This window comes from Ornithorhynchus anatinus, chromosome 20, assembly GCF_004115215.2.
Source record: "Ornithorhynchus anatinus isolate Pmale09 chromosome 20, mOrnAna1.pri.v4, whole genome shotgun sequence".
Classification (NCBI taxonomy): Eukaryota; Metazoa; Chordata; class Mammalia; order Monotremata; family Ornithorhynchidae; genus Ornithorhynchus; species Ornithorhynchus anatinus.
Window position 1 is genome coordinate 27,471,150 of NC_041747.1, and position 19,425 is coordinate 27,490,574.

At 46.6% G+C, this 19,425-nt stretch overlaps 1 protein-coding gene and 1 non-coding gene across 4 annotated transcripts in view; one reads left to right on the forward strand and one right to left on the reverse strand.

Moving 5' to 3' along the window:
* TMEM135 (transmembrane protein 135) overlaps positions 1 to 19,425 on the reverse strand; it is a 188,052-nt gene that overhangs the window by 78,401 nt on the left and 90,226 nt on the right. The gene's annotated exons all lie outside the window — the stretch shown is intronic.
* Positions 3,307 to 3,444, forward strand: LOC114805977. Its single transcript, XR_003754108.1, has one exon. It is a non-coding gene; the product is annotated as a small nucleolar RNA SNORA7 (small nucleolar RNA).

Genomic DNA, 19,425 nt, shown 5'->3' on the forward strand with positions numbered 1-19,425 from the left:
CAAAAGCTATTTCAATTCAATACTCCTCAGGTTGAACTCTTCTTCATGTCTGTCTCCCCCATTTGATCACGAGCTCCCTGTGGGAAGAATTCATATCTTTCATCAATATTACACTCTCACAAGTGCTCAGTACAATGAACTGTACAAAAGAGGTGCTCAGTAAGCACCTGACTGAAAAAATGCAGTACCTTGCATTCTTTTGGGGGTTCGTGAGATGGGAGGGAAGAGAGGTGGAGGGGAGGAGGGAGAAAGTCCCCTTTAGACTGCAAGGGTGTGGGCAATCAATCGATCGTATTTATTGAGTGCTTACTGTTCGCAGAGCCCTGTACTAAGCACTCGGGAGAGTTACAACGTAACGATAACAGACACGTTCCCTGACCGCAACGAGCTCACAGCCCAGAGGAGGAGTCATGCATTAATATAAATTAAAGAAACGCACTTACTGTGTGCAAAGCACTGCCTTAAATACTAGGGCAAGATGGTAGCGCGTAATAGGTACCATCGATCGACTGATTTATTGGTGTGCCACACAATGAAGGCAATTAATAAATATTTACGATGACGGTATGCCCAGCAGCATTCCGTCTTACAAGGTTCTTTCCTGTCCCGCGTAAGTTTTTCAGTGGGATGTGAAACTTGCCACCAAGGTTTTCTCAAAAGAGGGCTGCAGTTCCCAGAGAACAGGGAAGAGCTGAGGGGTCTGTGAGCTCCCTGCGGCGCCGGCGACCTCAAAGCAAGTTCAGTGGGTGGAAGCGATGGGTCTCCTTTAGACTGGAAGCTCCTTGTGGGGGGGGAACGTCTACCAACTCTGCGCTCTGCACAGAGTGTATTCGATAAATACGATCGCTGGATTGAGATGGCATGAGAAAGGAACTGGAAATTTGGCCCAGGGGGACTCTATGGGATCAGGACACAGAACACGCCTGCCTTATTAGAGATTTCCTAATGATGTCCTAGATTGGGAGGGTGAAAATGGTTTGAGGCAGGGCTTTGGTCCTAGAATTAGAGGGTGGGCTAGGCCCATGTGAGAGCGGAGGGGGCCGAGAGGCCCGGGGACTGCAGTTGGACCCTGGCTCCTGCCCACCGCCCGAGTCACAGGCCCATGCAGAACAGATCAGAAACAATCAATCGATGGTATTAAGTGAGCACTTGCTGTGCGGAGAGCACTGGGAGAGAACATACAATAGAGTTGGTGGACACGTTCCCTGCTCCAGAAGAGGGATTTCACGGGCCACAGGGGTAGAGAAGCATCGGAAAGCTCCTCTGCCTCTTTCCCTCAGGACACAAGTGCCAGGTTTTAGCCTTCTCTCTGTGCGGTACTATTTTTGTTTTTGTCAAATGGGATCAAACGGGAATAAAGAGGAAAAATAATACCAATGAGGCTCCAGGAAAGGAGAGATGCCTGTCAGAATTAACCGATACAAAGTGTCCTTCCCCGGGAAAGGGGTGGAGAGATCCTGCTAAGCTCATTGTGGGCAGGGAATGTGTCTACAACTCCTCTGTCATGTTGTTATATTGTGCTCTCCCAAGCGCATAGTGCAGTGCTCTGCACACCGTAAGGACTCGATAAATACGATTGATTGGTTGATTAAAGGTCTTCATGGCAATACACCGCGAGCGCTGGAAGAGAATCGCGGAGCTTCAGAACGTACGCTGGTTGTATCGGGGCTGCTCGCTGTCTTTTGTGGCACCTTTTCGAGATTTTGGGCAAGAAATAGCCATTTTGCTAACAGGTCACCGACTGCATCTAATTCTCACCCAGTACTGTGCACACTGTAGGCGCCTAATAAATATCATTACTACAACTTCATTCAACAAAGAACGTCATTACCACGGTCTCTTTTTCCTTAACAGAATCAAGCAGCTTGACTTGCGATCTATTTACGCTCAATAGGTTAAAAGCGAGGTTTTTCATAGATTATAGTCTTAAACCCCTCAGCTTTGGCCACCACCCTCAAAAAGCATACTTTGGAAGGACTTACAAAAGCGTTTCTGTTCAAACTCTCTCCGCTGTTCCAATTTTTGGTAAATTAGTTGTGGTAAATTGCAAGCATGAACTATTTCCAAGCACCGTTAGGCTCTAGAGTGGATGGAGGAGAATCGGAGCAAACACAGCTCCTGCCCTTTGTAGGGCTCACAGTCTGACGGGGAGGGTCGCCTGACTTTGCCTCTTGTTTTTGGGAAACAGGTTTTGACTGAGAGGGAGCGGTTTCTCCAGCCAGCAGGTGATCCTGTAAAACTCTCCAGAGTATAAAATTTTCCGTATAAAATGGTTTCTCACCTTCCACGGCAGTGTTTTCCACCTTAACACAGCTATTTATTTTGGCATCTTAAAGCCTAGTGTTTGGTTGTCCTGTGGGTTCTCAGCGACAATTAACTAGCCATATTTTTCCCCGACAGGTCCAATTTCCCCTTCTCACCGCCAGACTGAAATGGTCACAACGAATAATTTTGTGAACCTTCGACTCGACTCCAAACAACCTGGGGGGAAAGATGCAGACTAGAGGAAAGGGGACTTCATTTTCAGGCACGGAAAAAGAAAAGGACAATGGAGACAATCAAAAGCACCGTTACCCGAATCTGAATCTGGACACAAACTGCAGATCCTCAGTGATCGATGATCAATTCTTCAGGCAGTCAGAGCTCTGACCTCTAGAATGTTTAAAAAAAAAGCACAAAACCCCCTGGGGCCCATTCACATAGGCCATGATCTCTTGGCAGAGTACACCGAGACGGGGCTTTGGAACCAAAGGGAAGCGTTACAGAAAGGAACAGAACAAGCCGGGAGGTGTGCGAAAATCGGATCCCGAAATCAAATCCCCTACACCAAAGTTGGCCTATTGCTTCTTCTTCGGATCTAGGTGATGACGGGTACTTTCAGCTCTGATTTCGCGGAATGGATGTTGTAAAACGTTGCCCTTGCTACCCCAGTGCCCACGTCAGAGAGATGGCTGACACGGTGGAATTCAGTCTGCACTCTTCAGGACGACCATTCTTTCAGTGAACACAGTAGAGAGCTGTAAACCACGCTTTCATTTTATTCTTAGACTAAATGTTTTGGAAAAGACGGTGCATCAAAGCTTGGGTGGGTGAAAGATAATAGTCCTTCTTAAGCATGGAGAGTAGAGTGCTCACTCGTCGAGGGGAGAAGGTGGAGGACTGTAGGTTGATTTTCTGGGGACGGTGTCTCTAAACATGATTGACAAAATGGCACTCCACTACTGAGAAACCACCAGGCACTGCGCTATATTAAATGCTGGAGGGGATCATTAAAAAGGAGGAAAGACCAACCTAAGGGGAAAAAATCCCCTCTCAGGGTCGCATCTGGAGAGTTTCCAGTATTCTACCAGTCTCGGCTCCGGGAGGGGGAGTCGAGCAGAGGCTTATCCATTCCGTTCTTAGCTTGGGCAGCGGCTAGCGAGTGGAAGGCCGTCTGCTCCAAATCAAAAGTCACCCATGCTGGCCAGCAGCGGCAGGAGAGAGAGTTGAGGGTGGAGACTCGAGTTTCCCTACGGCGTAAGGCAGCAATGGTAAATCACTTCTGTAATTTTACCAAGAAAACTCTCTGGATACGCTACCAGAACGATTGCAGAAGGAGAGCGGGCGCTCTGGGAGAGATATGTCCGTGGTGTCGCTATGGGTCGGAAATGACTCGACGGCATAAGACAAGAGAAAAATGACAAACATAAGTGGGCGATTAGGAACTGCCTCCTCCTTACATATCCAACAGAATGCCACTCTCCCCCATCTTCAAAGCCCTATTCAAATCATTATCTGCTCAAAGGAGACTTCCCTGACTTATACACTGTCGGTCGTTCTTACCCCCTAAGCACTTTGATACTCAGCCCACCTCCAAAACACTTAGGTACAGAATCTTATATGCATGGCTTCCCCACACACACCTTAATTTATTTTAATGCCTCTCCATCCTACCTGACTGTAAGTTCCACGAGGGGAGGAATCGTGTCCACCATCTATACCGTACTCTCGCAAGTGCCTATTTCAAGACACTTGCACATCGTAAGTGCTCAGTAAATGTCACTGATTGAGCTAACCTGGAAAGGCCAAAAGTTTACCGGTGACCCTCCCAACTGAGTAAAACGCAACCCGTTCAGAGGCAAAATCGCATTCGGTGTCTCCACGTATTCGATTCAGAACGATTAAATACAGGACTTCTATAGTCGATGAAATGCTTTTATAAAAAATGACGGAATTGGCTGGATTATCATGGCCTACAAAACAAGTAAAATTGACAGGGTTTAACGGCATCAATCCCTGAATCCTCCCGCTGGAAGAAATGAGAGCCGGCCGTTCTAATCCATCCTCCCACCTATAAACACTTGATGAATGAAAGAAGCCATCCAGGTCAGGGGACTATCCTGTTTATTCAATCCTTACAGCTCTCCGTGGATGGAGAAGCCACAGCCTCGATGTTCCAAAGAAAGCCCACGTTACCATTTTATCATCTTGGCAATCCAGAAGTTCCTCATAATATCAGTTACACAGAGCATGTAAATTACCACCAGAATGTAAACTCCTTGAGGGCAGCGATTGTGTCTCCCAAATCTATTCTACTGTACTCTTCTAAACTCTTAGTTCAGCGCTCTGCAGAGGGTAAGCACTCAAATTCCATCGTTTGATTGATCAAAGCATTTGATTACATCCATCTGAAATCACTCCCTCTTTAAACCCACTTCTCTTTCTTTTTTAGTTCATCGATCGAGCAAACGTATTGATTGAGTGCTTACTGGGTGCAGAGCACTGTACTAAACACTTGCAAGAGCTTAAAACAGTGCTTGGGACATAGTAAGCGCTTAACAAATGCCATCGTTGCTATTATTACAGTACGAGAGAGTCGGTAGACACCTTCCTTGCCCACAAAGAGCTTATAGACTTTTAGCTAGTGGATCATGAGAATTGACAAATAACCTCCTATAAATACCTTCTTATGCTTAAAAGCTATTATTAAATCACCCATCAGACTTCTTCCCTCCATGCTAAAGAACCCATTCTCTTTGACCCTTTTTCACAAGACCTATTTCCAACCCTTTAATCATCCGTGTCACCTCAGCTAACTTTAAGGTGTAATTTGGCCTCAGCTAACTCTAAAGCATCACCTACTTATAAAGCAGACCTGGAGAGAGTTCAGAGGAGAACACACCGAGATAAGAGAGGGGTAATAACTGACAGGACAATTAAAGAGGATGGCACGGCTACAAAGACGCTGAATTCATTTTCCTAGCCCGTGTTCCTGCCGAGGAGATTAGGGTGTGTCTGTTCCGTACGTACTTTCCCGAGTCTCCTAGAGATGACTTACAAGGAGATATTAATGAACATCCAACATATCTGCTGAGTGATAGCTGAAGGTATTTTTTAAAGCTATTTGCCAAACAAAATGCAAGAAAGCATTGAGGCGGGGCGACGATAAATATTAATGAGAACTAATGATGTGCTAAAAGAAAACAGAGTAGAAAGCTATACCTGACCCGGGGGGCCTTTTCTGTACATTCGAGGCAGAATAGGACATATAATCAGACGATCGATGGTATATATTGAGTGCTTACTGTGTGCAGAGCACTGTACTAAGACCTTGGGAGAGTACACTATCACAGAGTTGAGAGATGCGTTCCCCCGCTCCCAAGGAGTTTACAGCCTAGAGGGGGGAGATGGACATCAAACTAAACGACACGTATATAAGTAAGTACTGTGGCGCTGCAGGTGGGGTGCATAAAGGGTACAGATCCAAGCGCGTACAGAGACATAAAAAAAAAATCTTAGACATCCATCCAATGATTTTGTTACGGGATCCCGTGTCGGACCGGAGAAGGATGCAAGACTCTTGGCTATCCCTCAAAATTGTTATCACCTTCCACTCGGCTATCTGCTCGGCTTCTCTGACACTGGCAGTGCCCGGTAACATTGATTTACTGCTCGAAAGGAATACCAAATTACTCAAGTCTGCCCTTTGAAGCTCTACGGCTGGCAACTCAACGGGGACTCCCCGCTTCCCAGCCCCGTAAACAATCGCTCCTATTTCACCTCAGAAACCTCCCGAGAGCTTCTGGGATTTGAACCTCTTCGAAGGCCGGCCCGGGCTCTTCTGCTTTCTGAGGTCGGGGCAGAGTTAAGGATCTCCTCCTTCCCCAACCCCAGCAAAAACACACGGCCTCTCTAATGGCAACCAGATAGCTCTCCGTTGCATTAGCCTATCTGCAACGGAGCTCTCAAGACAGCAGCCTAAGATAAACTGGAATTAGCCCGAGACGGCACTTTGCAGAGGTGGAGATTATCTTTATCAGGTCATGTGAGACCGTTTGAACCCTGGAGAGTATCCCCAGACCGTGGAGGAAAGGATTTGTGGAAATAGAGGGGGCTGGTTTGGGACGCGAAGTTTGCAGGCTTGCAGAAACAGCTCCCCCGGGAAACCCGGTGGGTTCAAAGGTCAGATCAGTCTAGTTTACAGATAAAAACAGGCTCTGGCTCTTTAACTCTTGCTTTCGCTTTGCCGCTGATTTTAAAGGAGCCTCCCGAAAGGAACACGACGCCTGGGCCCAGAAATACTCTCGGCCGGGACGCGTGGGCCGAAGGGAAAATGCCCAAGTGGGCAGGCCTGATGTTGATGCTATCCTGGTCGCTCTCCAAGCTCTCGGCGTGCTTTCGACGATTACGTAGTGGATGGAAATCTCTGAGATGCTTGGAGGAATGTTACGGAGGTCACGGGGGCAGCTGGCCTGGGTGAGATGGTAGTCTGCAGGCCATTTGGCGCGCCTTCACGATAAAACATGGCACTAGGTGAAGGTTGACTGCCTCAACTAGCAGTCGAAACTAGCTACAGGAGACGGAGAGCAAGTGAGAGAAAGAGAAATGAGGGAGAAAGTGACAAAGAAAAACAGTACAAAGAGAGAAAGTAAGAGGCAGAGAAAGCAGCGTGGCCTTGCGGATAGAGCACGGGCCTGGGAGTCGGAAGGATCTGGGTTCTAATCCTTGTTCTGCCACTGTCTGCTGTGTGACCGCAGGCAAATCACTTAACTTCTCTGTGTCTCCGTGACCTCATCTGTAAAATGCGGATTAATACTGTGGGCCTCGAATGACACATGGACTGGGTCCAACCCGATTAGTTGTGTCTACCCCAGCACTTATCCTGTGCCGGCTCATAATAATGATAATGGCATTTGTTAAGCGCTTACTCTGTGCCAAGCACTGTTCTAAGCGCTGGAAGCGCTTAACAAAAACCATAAAGAAGAAGTGAGACAGAGAGAGCAAGAGAAATAAGGAGAGACACTGACAGAGATACGGCATGAAAGAGAGATGGCCCTATATCATTTATCTAACATTATATTTGTCCATTTTCCCGATCTGTAATTTATGTTAAAGCTCGTCTTCCCACCTAGACTCTTTGTGGTAAAGGATCAAGTCTACGGACTCCACTGTAGTGTACTAGAGAAGCAACGGGGTCTAGTGGAAAGAACACAGGGCTAGGAGTCAGAGGTCCTGGGTTTTCGTGGCTCAGTGGAAAGAGCCCGGGCTTTGAAGTCAGAGGTCATGGGTTCGAATCCCGGCTCTGCCACTTGTCGGCTGTGTGACTGCCGGCAAGTCACTTCACTTCTCTGTGCCTCTGTTACCTCATCTGTCAAATGGGGATTAAGACTGTGAGCCCCACGCGGGACAACCTGATTCCCCTGTGTCTACCCCAGCGCTTAGAACAGTGCTCTGCGCATAGTAAGTGCTTAACAAATACCAACATTATTATTATTATTACCACTGTCTGCTGAGTGACCTCGGGCAGGTCACTTAACTTCTCTGCACCTCAGTTCCCTCATCTGCAAAATAGGGATTCGATACCTGTTCTCCCTCCTACTCGGACTGCGAGCCGCGTGTGGGATCGGGTATCGTGTCTCGACCCCACGCTTGCTACAGTTCTTGACACATAATCAGCACTTAAATACCACAATCATTATTACTTCCCCAAGAATTTAGTACAATTCTCTGCACATCGTGAGCACTTAATAAATACCACTGAACTAGTGACGGGGAGACACAACGTGAAAGAGAGACACAGAGCGAGAGAACTCTATTATAAACATTCTCTCAACCGCTCCAGGTTTCAACTCCACTTCAGCCCTGATCACGTTTCCTAAAAGGCAAAAGAAGCAGGGGAAGAGCAGCTGCTGGTGAAAGTGCAAATTCATTCATTCAATAGCATTTATTCAGCGCTTACTATGTGCAGAACACTGTACTAAGCGCTTGGAATGGACAATTGGGCAACAGATAGAGACAATCCCTGCCCAGTGATGGGCTCACAGTCTAATCGGGGGAGATAGCAAAGCAAAACAGAACAAAACAAAACCAAGACGACATCATCACGATAAATAGAATCAAGGGGATGTTCAGCTCATTAACAGATGCCTTAGAGGATGTATCTGGGATGGGGAAGGCGGGACTTTTCTATAGGTGCGATAAGATTTGGACCCCCGTGGGCCGTGAAAGGCGAAAAATACCAGCTAAGAGAAAAGGGCTAAGCCTGGCCTATTTCCCTACGAGACTCCGCAGCCCACGAGCGGAGTGAGTCACCTTCGCGGCGATTAGAGAGTGCACGGAACCCCGTAGTGAAGGGGAGACCCCCTTGGAAGGAAGGTCGCGACGAGGGGGGAGGAAAGTTGCCAACGGAGACCCGGCGAAATGCCGCTAACAGATCGACGAGTTGTTCCCTCCGGAGGGAGGGTGGGAGAGATAAAGAGAGAGAGGAAGAGGAGGAAGAGAACATTCTGTGTAAAAATGGTTTGGGTTTTTGCCAAGCATCTACGATAAATTATAATACTAATATATGTACTTTTCAAGCTGTTTGTTCCCAAGCTTAGAAAAAACATGGTACGAGCTGGGTGATCTCGCCAACCGTTTCTAGCACTTTCAAACTGCAGATCACTCTTTATTACATTTCATCGAAGAGCCACCTCTGATTTCATCGTTTGAATGAAATTAGGGTTAAATTACATCTTCTTACCGTTCCCGAAGGAAACTGTATTCCATTATCATTTATTATTTCATTGTCTTTGCTGTTATGAGGGAGTCTGGGTTTTTAACCACTATTTTGAGCATCCTTAAAAGCCTGTCAGGTTAAATTGTGTCACCATCAATTTGCTCACTGTAAAGTGAGTTTCAAGATGCCTTCTTATCCATCCGTTGCTACTACTTTGCAAATAAAATAGCTTAAAAGTCCGGTTTATAAAATAGTGGCTGGGTTCCTATTTGGCTTATAAGATAACCAAACGGGGCAGGAACCAACACGAGAAAGGGAATCTTCCTTCCCAAATTAACAAATATCTTTTTTGAAAATTATAAAATTATCCTTGACTTGTCCCCCTCGCTAAACCCACCTCTTCATTCAGCCACCACATTATGTTGGTTCTACCTCCATCCCATCTCTAGAATCTTCTCCTTCTTCATCCAAACTGCTATCACGCTGATCCTACCCCGTCTTGACCACTCCCTCAGCCTTCTCGCTGCCTCTCCCAACTCCAGTCACCTATGTAGTTGAGTCTGTCTCCCTTAATAATAATAATGTTGGCATTTTTCAAGCGCTTACTATGTGCAGAGCACTGTTCTAAGCACTGGGGTAGATACAGGGTAATCGGGTTGTCCCACGTGAGGCTCACAGTCTTCATCCCCATTTGACAGACGAGGTAACTGAAGCCCTGAGAAGTGAAGTGACTTGCCCACAGTCACACAGCTGACAAGCGGCAGAGCTGGGATTCGAACCCATGACCGCTGACTCCCAAGCCCGGGCTCTTTCCACTGAGCCACGCTGCTTCCCTTGAGCAGTATGGTGAAGCAACGTGGTCCAGTGGATAGAGCCCGGGCCTGGGTTCTAATCCCGGCTCCGCCAATCGTCCGCTGAGTAACCCCGGGCAAGTCACTTCACTTCTCTATGCCTCAGTTACCTCAACTGTGAAAAGGGGATTAAGACTGTGAGTCAGGTGGGACTTGGACTGTTTCCAACCTGATTAGCTTGTATCTACCCCAGTGCTTAGAACAGTGCCTGGCACATAGTGAGTGCTTAACAAATGCTACTCTAAAATAAAAGCACTTTGATAATCACCCCACAGCCCTTTAGTACGTATCTGTAATTAATTTTAATATCTGTCTCTCCTTCCAGTTTCTAAGTTCCTTGTGGACAGGGAACTCTACCTACTGTAATAATAATAATATTGGTATTTGTTAAGCGCTTACTACGTGCAGAGCACTGTTCTAAGCGCTGGGGTAGATACAGGGTCATCAGGTTGTCCCACATGAGGCTCACAGTTAATCCCTATTTTACAGATGAGGTCACTGAGGCCCAGAGAAGTGAAGTGACTCGCCCACAGTCACGCAGCTGACAAGTGGCAGAGCTGGGATAGTGACCCAAGTCCTCAGTACAGTGTTCTATGCCCAGTAAGTGCTCAATAAAAACCACCGGGTGATGGATAAAAACATTCTAGAGGTTGGGAGGATAGGAAGGGAGAATCAGGGACCTAAAGGAATCTTCCTAGGCCCCAGGCCAAGGAACATTTCACGTTTAGTCAATAGCTGGCATCTGCAATTAGGGTGAATCATCGAACTGGAAGAGATCTTGAGAACTCAACGGGCCTGGCTTCTTGGCTCTAAGTGAAAAGCTAATCCAACCGTGACTGACGTTTATCTAGTCATTCCTTTAAGATCTCTAGGGATGGAAACACCTCATCTTTCCTTGGCAGCCCAATCCCGGGTTTTGTTCCACCCTTACCCTCCATCCCTGCCAGTCAAGAAATTCTTAGTTATGGACAACCAAAATCACTCCTCTAGTTGAAGCCCATTTCCTCGTGTCCAGGCTTCGGAGGACCGGAGGATGGCTGGCCAACGGCCTCCCCGGAAAGACCTTTTGCGGGCTCGACCGCAACTCAGTAATCCCAGAGATTTCTCTTCTCCGGGCTGAACCGCCCCAATCCCCTTCATCATTCCTCCTACATTCCCATCCTTCGGGCATTCTTGTCGCTCTTCCTTGAACCGCTTTATGGGTTCCCTTCGACGTTCTGACACTGCAGTAACCACAACGGGGCAATGAATTTCCACCTAACAGAAGCATAGTCAAGACGGGTCCAGATCAAATACCTGTACGAAGGTGTGCTGAGGTGCAGAAATGGAAACCAAGTGATGGCGATCTACCGGGAGAATATGATGCAAATGCTTTTCCCTCTGAATTTTGCTCATCACTGGAAATCGGTCGATCAATCGACGGTGTCAATTGAGTGTTACGTGCAGAGGAATGAACTTAGCGCTTGGGAGAGCACAATATAACTGTTTTATAGGCACGGGGTTACATTTTTGGATTCCCGGCCAGGCACAGAAGGAGCACCATAGGATTTCTGGGGACACTCCCACAGCCCTGGGGTCACCTCGGAGTTAGGGTTCCATCAGCATGGGGAGAGTTCGACGGCGAAGTTGGGGTGGGACTGGTGACAGCGAGCAGAGCTGAGGGCCCTTAGGTGTTCTGTGGTGCCCTTGTCCCATTAACATTCACTCTGGTCTGGGAGGAATACTTTCCAATTCATCTAAGTCGCTTGAGCTTTATTACGGTCTTCAAATGATGCTAACCCCGCCCTAATTAGTACGCATACTGTTGATTCTTTCATCCAGATCATCCCTAAAGAGATTAACCAGAACCATATGCAGGACCAAATAAAATTCAGTCGGAACACACGGGCCAAATTTAAATGACCTGATGGTTGAGCAGGGCCACTTTATTCGCTGGGCAAAATGCATCGGGGCCAGAAGTGAAATTTTCTACCAAAATTCACCTTCAAGACATATCTCCCTGCAGAAGAAGGCTTAAAACCCCTTTGAGTTCCGACAAACAGAGATCAGCATTTCAGAGAACAAATTGGGCATATCTGGTTAGCAAACTGCTTGCCATTTTTGACCTAAACATCTGGCGGGAATGATGAATTCCATCTAGGTTCACCAAACGGCTTGATCACGTGAACAGACCACAGAGGGAACATAATGGGAACTCACTGACCTAGCCACAAATTACACTCCCAAGTGGCAATAACGTTTCCTTGGGCAGACGTGCTCAGAGATGAAATATTTAAGCAGCATTTCTTAAGCTGGGGCCAACTCTTCTGGGCCCAGATCTTTTGTCTCCATCTAAACAGCAGAATGATTTAAAAAACAAAACAGAAAAAAAACCCCCACATATAAAATCTAATCAGTTCTCAAGGAGTCAATAGCTACACATATTAAAGATGAATATCTGTATGTGTACAAGTTTATCTGTACCGGAGGTATTGTGTTTCTGAGGAATTTCAAGTTACCGAACTTCTTGCTATCGTACTTGTGCTTCAAGAGTTGCCATGTACACGCTAAAAATATTTCATACCATATTACACTGTATGCATTCATTCATTCATTCAATAGTATTTATTGAGCGCTTACTATGTGCTCAAACAGCAGAATGATTTAAAAAACAGAACAGAAAAAAACCCCACAAATAAAATCTAATCAGTTCTCAAGGAGTCAATAGCTACACATATTAAAGATGAATATCTGTATGTGTACAAGTTTATCTGCACCGCAGGTATTGTGTTTCTGAGGAATTTCAAGTTATCGAACTTCTTGCTATCGTACTTGTGCTTCAAGTGTTGCCATGTACACGCTAAAAATATTTCATACCATATTACACTGTATGCATTCATTCATTCATTCAATAGTATTTATTGAGCGCTTACTATGTGCAGAGCACTGGACTAAGCGCTCCAGAAACACATAGGTAGTTGGAAGAATGTTCCCTAATTCATCAATAGTATCAGAAGCAACACTTGTACTGAAAGCACACTCGTAGAAGAACCTACTGCATATAAAAGTCCATTTCGATAGGTTTTACTTTTCAGTGACTAAACTGCAGACTTCTAGAGCAGGAAGGTGCCTCTCCCGAGTTCACCCAGACCAGCCCCGTTCTCATTTAACTTTCTGGAACAAATGTCTACCTAGTCTTTTCTAACGAGGGCGGGGACGGGGGGTTTCAACCTCCTCCGGTTTAGCACCCTGAGAGAAAATAGTGAAAAATCTGAAAACAAATATACAAATAAGTGAAACGGAGTACTAATGGGTCTCTTGTTTATTGAGGTCCCATTTTTAGGGAAGAGACAGGAGATACAATTGTAAGGATCAGACATCTTTTCACCATCCTTTACTTGTCACGTCAGTACTCCTAGGAAGAAAATGGACTTTAAAACTCTCTCCGATAAAGTGTCCCAGCACATATTTTGTTCTTCTTGCGGTCTTTCGGGAATGAAGCTAATGAACACATCCACTTTTTTATAACCCACCTTTTTTGCATTGTGACAGCAACTCTTGAAACTCTAGGGCAGATACTTAATTTGGTTGACATACATTCTTATGTATTAATGAATTAACTTCTCACTCAAGATGGGCATGGTTCCTTTACATAAGAATAATACTAATGTTGGTATTTGTTAAGCACTTACTATGTGCCGAGCACTGTTCTAAGCGCTGGGGGAGATACGGGGTCATCGGGTTGTCCCACGTGAGGCTCACAGTCTTCATCCCCATTTTCCAGATGAGGTAACTGAGGCACAGAGAAATTAAGTGACTTGCCCCCAGTCACACAGCTGATGAGTGGCAGAGCCGGGATTCGAACCCATGACCTCTGACTCCCAAGCCCGGGCTCTTTCCACTGAGCCGCGCTGCTTCTCTTCATACTCCCTTCATATTTCAAAATCTGGTAAAGATTTTATCAGGGTACAATAATCTCAACATAGTCGACGATGTTAATTTCCAGAAGGTAGCAATCCTAAAGTTTCATCCTCTTAAATTCCACCCCTTTAATCGATGAATGGAATTTATTCATTCATTCAATAGCATTTATTGAGCGCTTACTATGTGCAGAGCACTGTACTAAGCGCTTGGAATTTACTGAGCACTGTATTAAGTGCTCGGGCGAGCATACTACAAATCGAGTTGGTAGACATGTTCTCCGTTCACAAGGAGCTTACGGCCTAGAGGACTAATACATTATTTGGAATCACGAATTAATTAAATACTAAATAAACATAAGTACTGTAGTAATAAATAGCAAACACAAAGGTGATTTTTTATCATGAGTCAGGGACAGAGTTAGTTTCCCAAACATCTGAAAGCATTTTTATCTGCGGCCACGCAGGCAAGTTCTTCCGTACAAATGTCCCGTTTCGGTAGAGTTTATAGTCTTCCCTCTCTTTTCCTAGCCAGAATCACAGACTGCAGGAATTATTACGGACGTTTAATAGGCAGCATAAACCAAGACGGAATTCAACGGGACCCCAGAGAACTAGGGTGTAACTCTTCTATTGTTCGGGATTTGGCAATCGTTAATCCCTTCTGTTCCAATAATCTGATTCAGCTTCATAGCACAATGCCAAAAAAGCCCCCGCACACAAAAATATCGCCATTAAAATTTTTAGGCTGCAGACCTCTTTTTGATTGGCCTTCCCTGAAGTGATCTTGGATAAGTTCGATTTTGTGATCTGCTTTTGGAAATGCCTCACTGTCAGCCAAGGGGAATCGGGGAACGGATTTCCACGAGCGGCTCCGAAAAAGCAAGCGCGTCTAAGCTGCCCGCAAGGTACGCTGACCGGTGGAGGTCATTCACCCCAGTAAATGTTTACTAAATAACGCTGGGCCAGATTGGGAACAGTGAGAATCCACCAAGAGACCGTCTCTTGTAACTCTGAGAATCGACCAACGGACTACCTCTTCTGTTGGCAGTAAGCTCGCTGTGGACGGGACTGTGTCTGTTATATTCTACTCTCCCGAGTGCTCAGTACAGTGCTCGGCACAAAGTGAGTGCTCAATAAACCTCACTGACTGACGAATCGCCCTCCCCGCCGTTTACAGGGCTGATCGTCTTAATTGAGCACTTGTTGTAGATGGTAATGTGCTAAGCACCGTGTGTTTACGGGGCCGCTTACACGTCCAGACGAGCCTACCAATAATGATAATAACAATGTTGGTATTTGCTTAGAACAGTGCTCTGTTCTAAGCGCTGGGGTAGACAGAGGGGAATCAGGTTGTCCCACGTGGGGCTCACAGTCTTAATCCCCATTTGGCAGATGAGGGAACCGAGGCACAGCGAAGTGAAGTGACTTGCCCACAGTCACCCAGCTGACAAGCGGCAGAGCTGGGATTTGAACTCGTGACCTCTGACTCCAAAGCCCGTGCTCTTTCCCGGGCCCGTGCTCTTTCCACTGAGCCACGCTGCTTCTCTGCGAATTGCGAGTACAACTGTACTGTACTCGCTCCAATGCTTAGTACGGTGCTCGGCACCCATTAGGTGCTCAACAAACACCATTATCTGCTGGACTGAAAGCAACTGGTGTCGGTATCTGAATGCCCGCACTAGCAGTGAAGCTGTCCTTCAAGGGAGAGGAAGAGCAGACCGTTATTTCTCAGCTATAAAGCTTTAAACCTCACAAGAGAATGAGTCCCCCTCGACAGAACGGCACTTCCCTATCTAGAGCAGTTAGCCCCGGAAAGGTTTCAAATGCATTTCGACGGGATGCAGTTACAGGGATTCGGATCTGCTTACGTGCATCAACCCCACCGCTCGGTACAGTGCTTCACACAGAGCGAGCGTTTAACCACCAGCCCACATATCATCAATAAACACCAAACTTATTATAAGGAGTTACCAAATACCACAATTATTAGGAAGAATATAATGTTGGTATTTGTTAAGTGCTTACTACAGAGCACCGTTCTAAGCGCTGGGGTAGATACAGGGGAATCAGGTTGTCCCACGTGAGGCTCACAGTCTTCATCCCCATGTTCCAGATGAGGTCACTGAGGCACCGAGAAGCGAAGTGACTCGCCCACAGTCACCCAGCTGACGAGTGGCAGAGCCGGGATACGAACCCACGACCTCTGACTCCCAAGCCCGGGCTCTTTCCACTGAGCCACGGATAGCGTGATGGTTCGCGACACGGAGTAATCAAGGCATTTAATTGAGCACTCACTGTGCGCAGAGCACTGTACGGAGCGCTTGGGAAAGTGCAATATAACAGAGGTAGCGGACACGTTCCCGGCCCACGTCTGGCGAAGAAGAGCTTGAAAATCTCCTGAATCTAGGACCCGTTATATAAGCCAGTCTCTTTAAAAGACAAACAAACTACAAAACCCACAGGCGATCTGCAATTTTCAGCGGGTCTGAGAGGAAGACAGGCAGTGCTTCCCCGATTGCAGACTTCTGTACGGGACAATGAGAGGAAGTCCAGAAAGAGAGGAAGCTAAGCCCGACCCACCAAATGGTTCTCTCCGTCTACGAGGGAGCATAGAGGAGCAGCGCGGCTCAGTGGAAAGAGCCTGGGCTTCGGAGTCATAGGTCGTGGGTTCGACTCCCGGCTCTGCCACTTGCCTGCTGTGTGATCTTGGGCAAGTCCCTTGGCTTCTCTGTGCCTCAGTTACCTCATCTGGATTAAAAGCGTGAGCCCCACGTGGGACAACCTGATGACCTTGCATCTACCCAGCGCTTAGAACAGTGCTTGGCACATAGTAAGCGCTTAACAAATACCATAATTATTATTATTAAGTAGGACAGGGACTCTGTCCAACCTGACCTGCCTGTATCCACCCCAACACTTAGTAGAGTCCCTGGCAAAAAGTAAAGCACTTAGATAACACAATTATTATCATTACCATCATCTTCTTGCTACGGGGTCTCCGGGCCAAGCATTCATTCATCGATTCATTCAGTCCTATGTATTGAGTGCTCACTGTGTGCAGAGGACCGTAGTCACTACCCCCTAATGACGATCAGGCTATTTGTTGGGCTCTGACTATAAGTCGATCACTGTTCTAAGCGCTGGGGAAGACACAGTTAATCAGGGCGGGCCGTGGTCCCACATGGATCTCACAGTCTAAGCAGGAGAGACAAGCATCGAATCCCCATTTTACAGATGAGGAAACTAAGGCACAGAGAAGCGAACTTGCCTAACAGCACACGGCACGCGGGTGGCGGAGCTAGGATTAGAACACAGGTCCTCTGCCGCCCAGGCTGAATTCGAAGTGATTTGAGAGCCTCATCAGGCCAGCTACATAGAACGTGTTGGCCCTTAGGGAGATTTACTCCCCTGAAATCATTTCAATTATGCCCAGTTGAATCAAAATCTACAAACGCCGAGCGCTGCTGGAATGTAAACTCCTTCCGAGCGGGGAACGGGCCTCTCTCTGAACCAACGTACCGCACCGATCGGGCGCTCAATCGATAGATGCTCCATAACCTCTGCCGACCGCACTTCATCTCCCTCACACCACAGAACTCATAATTATTACCCGTAACTCGAGTTGTTTTTCCAGAGCAGCTTTGCAGATGGAATTTCCCGTTCCCTCCTAAATCGAATGGTAATCAAAGACTAGTCCTACCTTAGCCAATTAGGTCACTTAGGTCAAAAATATACTTGGCATCGACTTTTAGGCTACCTCAGATGAGATGGTGTTTGGTCTGAAAGTCATTTCAATTAGCCTAGTTCAGAAGATGACTTGTTTAATTCCAGAGAGAAATGGAAAAAACTAAAAATAAAGAAGAAACAGTAATCGGATTAGCCAAAATCGTAACTGTATCCATCGCCATTTTCCGGTCTAATCCGTCTACGGTTGCTGAATGCGGCTGAAGCGACCTTGAAAAATCGATCGACTGTCCAAACCATGATCGGTTGAACCATGGTAGAAAATGGTTTCTTCTGAATAAGTTTTAAACTAAATAAGTTCTAAACTAAATAAGTCTTTATTGCTACTAAAAAAACAACCAAATTATCTTTAGAGGAGGCCAACATACGAGTAACATTCTGTCTAGCAGTTTTTCTCCTCCGCTCCCTCAACCCCGGCACTTACGTACACAACCATAGTTTATTTGAATGTCTGTCTCCCTCTCTAGGAGCTCCTGGTGGGCAGGGAAAGTGCCTGCCAACTCAGTTGTATTTTACGCTCCCAGGCGCTTTGGAGAGTGCTCCGCACACGGTAAGCGCTCAATAAATACGACTGCTTGAAAACCCGAGGCTTAGCCTCGCTCCCCCATGTTGGCTACCCAGCTGGCTCAGGCTCCCGCAACAACAGGAAGTAAGTGGCCCCTGAACCCCTAACCTGGGCCTCAGGAGGCAGAGAAGCACGTGGCCTAGCGGACGCAACACGGGCCGGGAAGTCAGAAGGACGTGGGTTCCGATCCCAGCTCCGCCACTTGTCGGTTGCGTGAGCTTGGGCAAATCGCTTCACTTCCCTGGGCCTCAGTTACCTCCTCTGTAAAATGGGGATTAAACCTGTGTGGGAAATGGATTGTGTCCCACCTCTTTATCTCGTATCTACTCCAGAGTTTAGTACAATGCCTGGCACGCTGTAAGTGCTTAACGAATACCAAAAGAGAGAGAGAGAGAGAGAGAGAGAGAGAAGTCGAGTTCGCTTCTACCAAGAGTGGGGAAAAATGAGATTTCTTGTTCTGTAATGAAAACGATGGTAGAGTCTAACTAAACCATGAAAAAGACCCACACCCAGAGGCAAGAGAGACTTTCACAACCTGATGACTTAGTTTTCGGTATCGTCTTTGCCAAATTGAGACTGGATGAAAATGTAATGTATTGCATTAATAAAAAATGAGCTATCAACGCCAAAATGACAAGTAGAGTGGCTTAGTGGAATGAGCGTGGGCCCAGAAGTCAGAGTATCTGGATTCTAATCCCGGCTCTGCCACTTGTCTGCTCTGTGACCTTGGGCAAGTCACTTAACTTCTCAGTCCTTCAGTTGCCTCACCCGTAAAATGGGGGCTCAGAAATCAGAGCACTGTACTAAGCACTTGGGAGAGTACAATACAACAGAATGAAGACTACCAGTCCCACGTGCGACACGGTCTGTGTCCGACCTGAATATCTTGTATCTGCCACAGAACTTAATACAGTGTCTGGCGCAGAATAAGCAAGTAGCAAATACCATTTAAAAAAGCATGGTTTCGAAAAAAAAAATGAAGTCAATTCTACAGGACAGAGCAGACAAATTATTTGAAAGCACATTAGAAAGAGAACTTGACTCTGGCTGTCAGAGGCACAGGTGGTTGAAGCAGGACCCTTCGGTGAAAACTTGTCTCATGTCTCTATTTTGCTAATCTCTCTCATTCGCCCTTTCACCAGTATCCAAGTCCAGTCCCACGCGGCCAGCCGTGAATTGTACGCTGCAGCTCTGTGCGGGAGAACTCCTGTTTATTCTCCTCCTCGTAATTTGCCCGAGAAGTAGGAAATAACAGAAATAGCCCGCGGGCTACAATAATGTACACAGCACACACCCTCTTTTTCAAAATATTCAGCAAAGGACGTGTGCATTTCATTCTGGCACGGAGAGTAACAAAACCAGTTTGCACGCAAAGACAATAGAAAA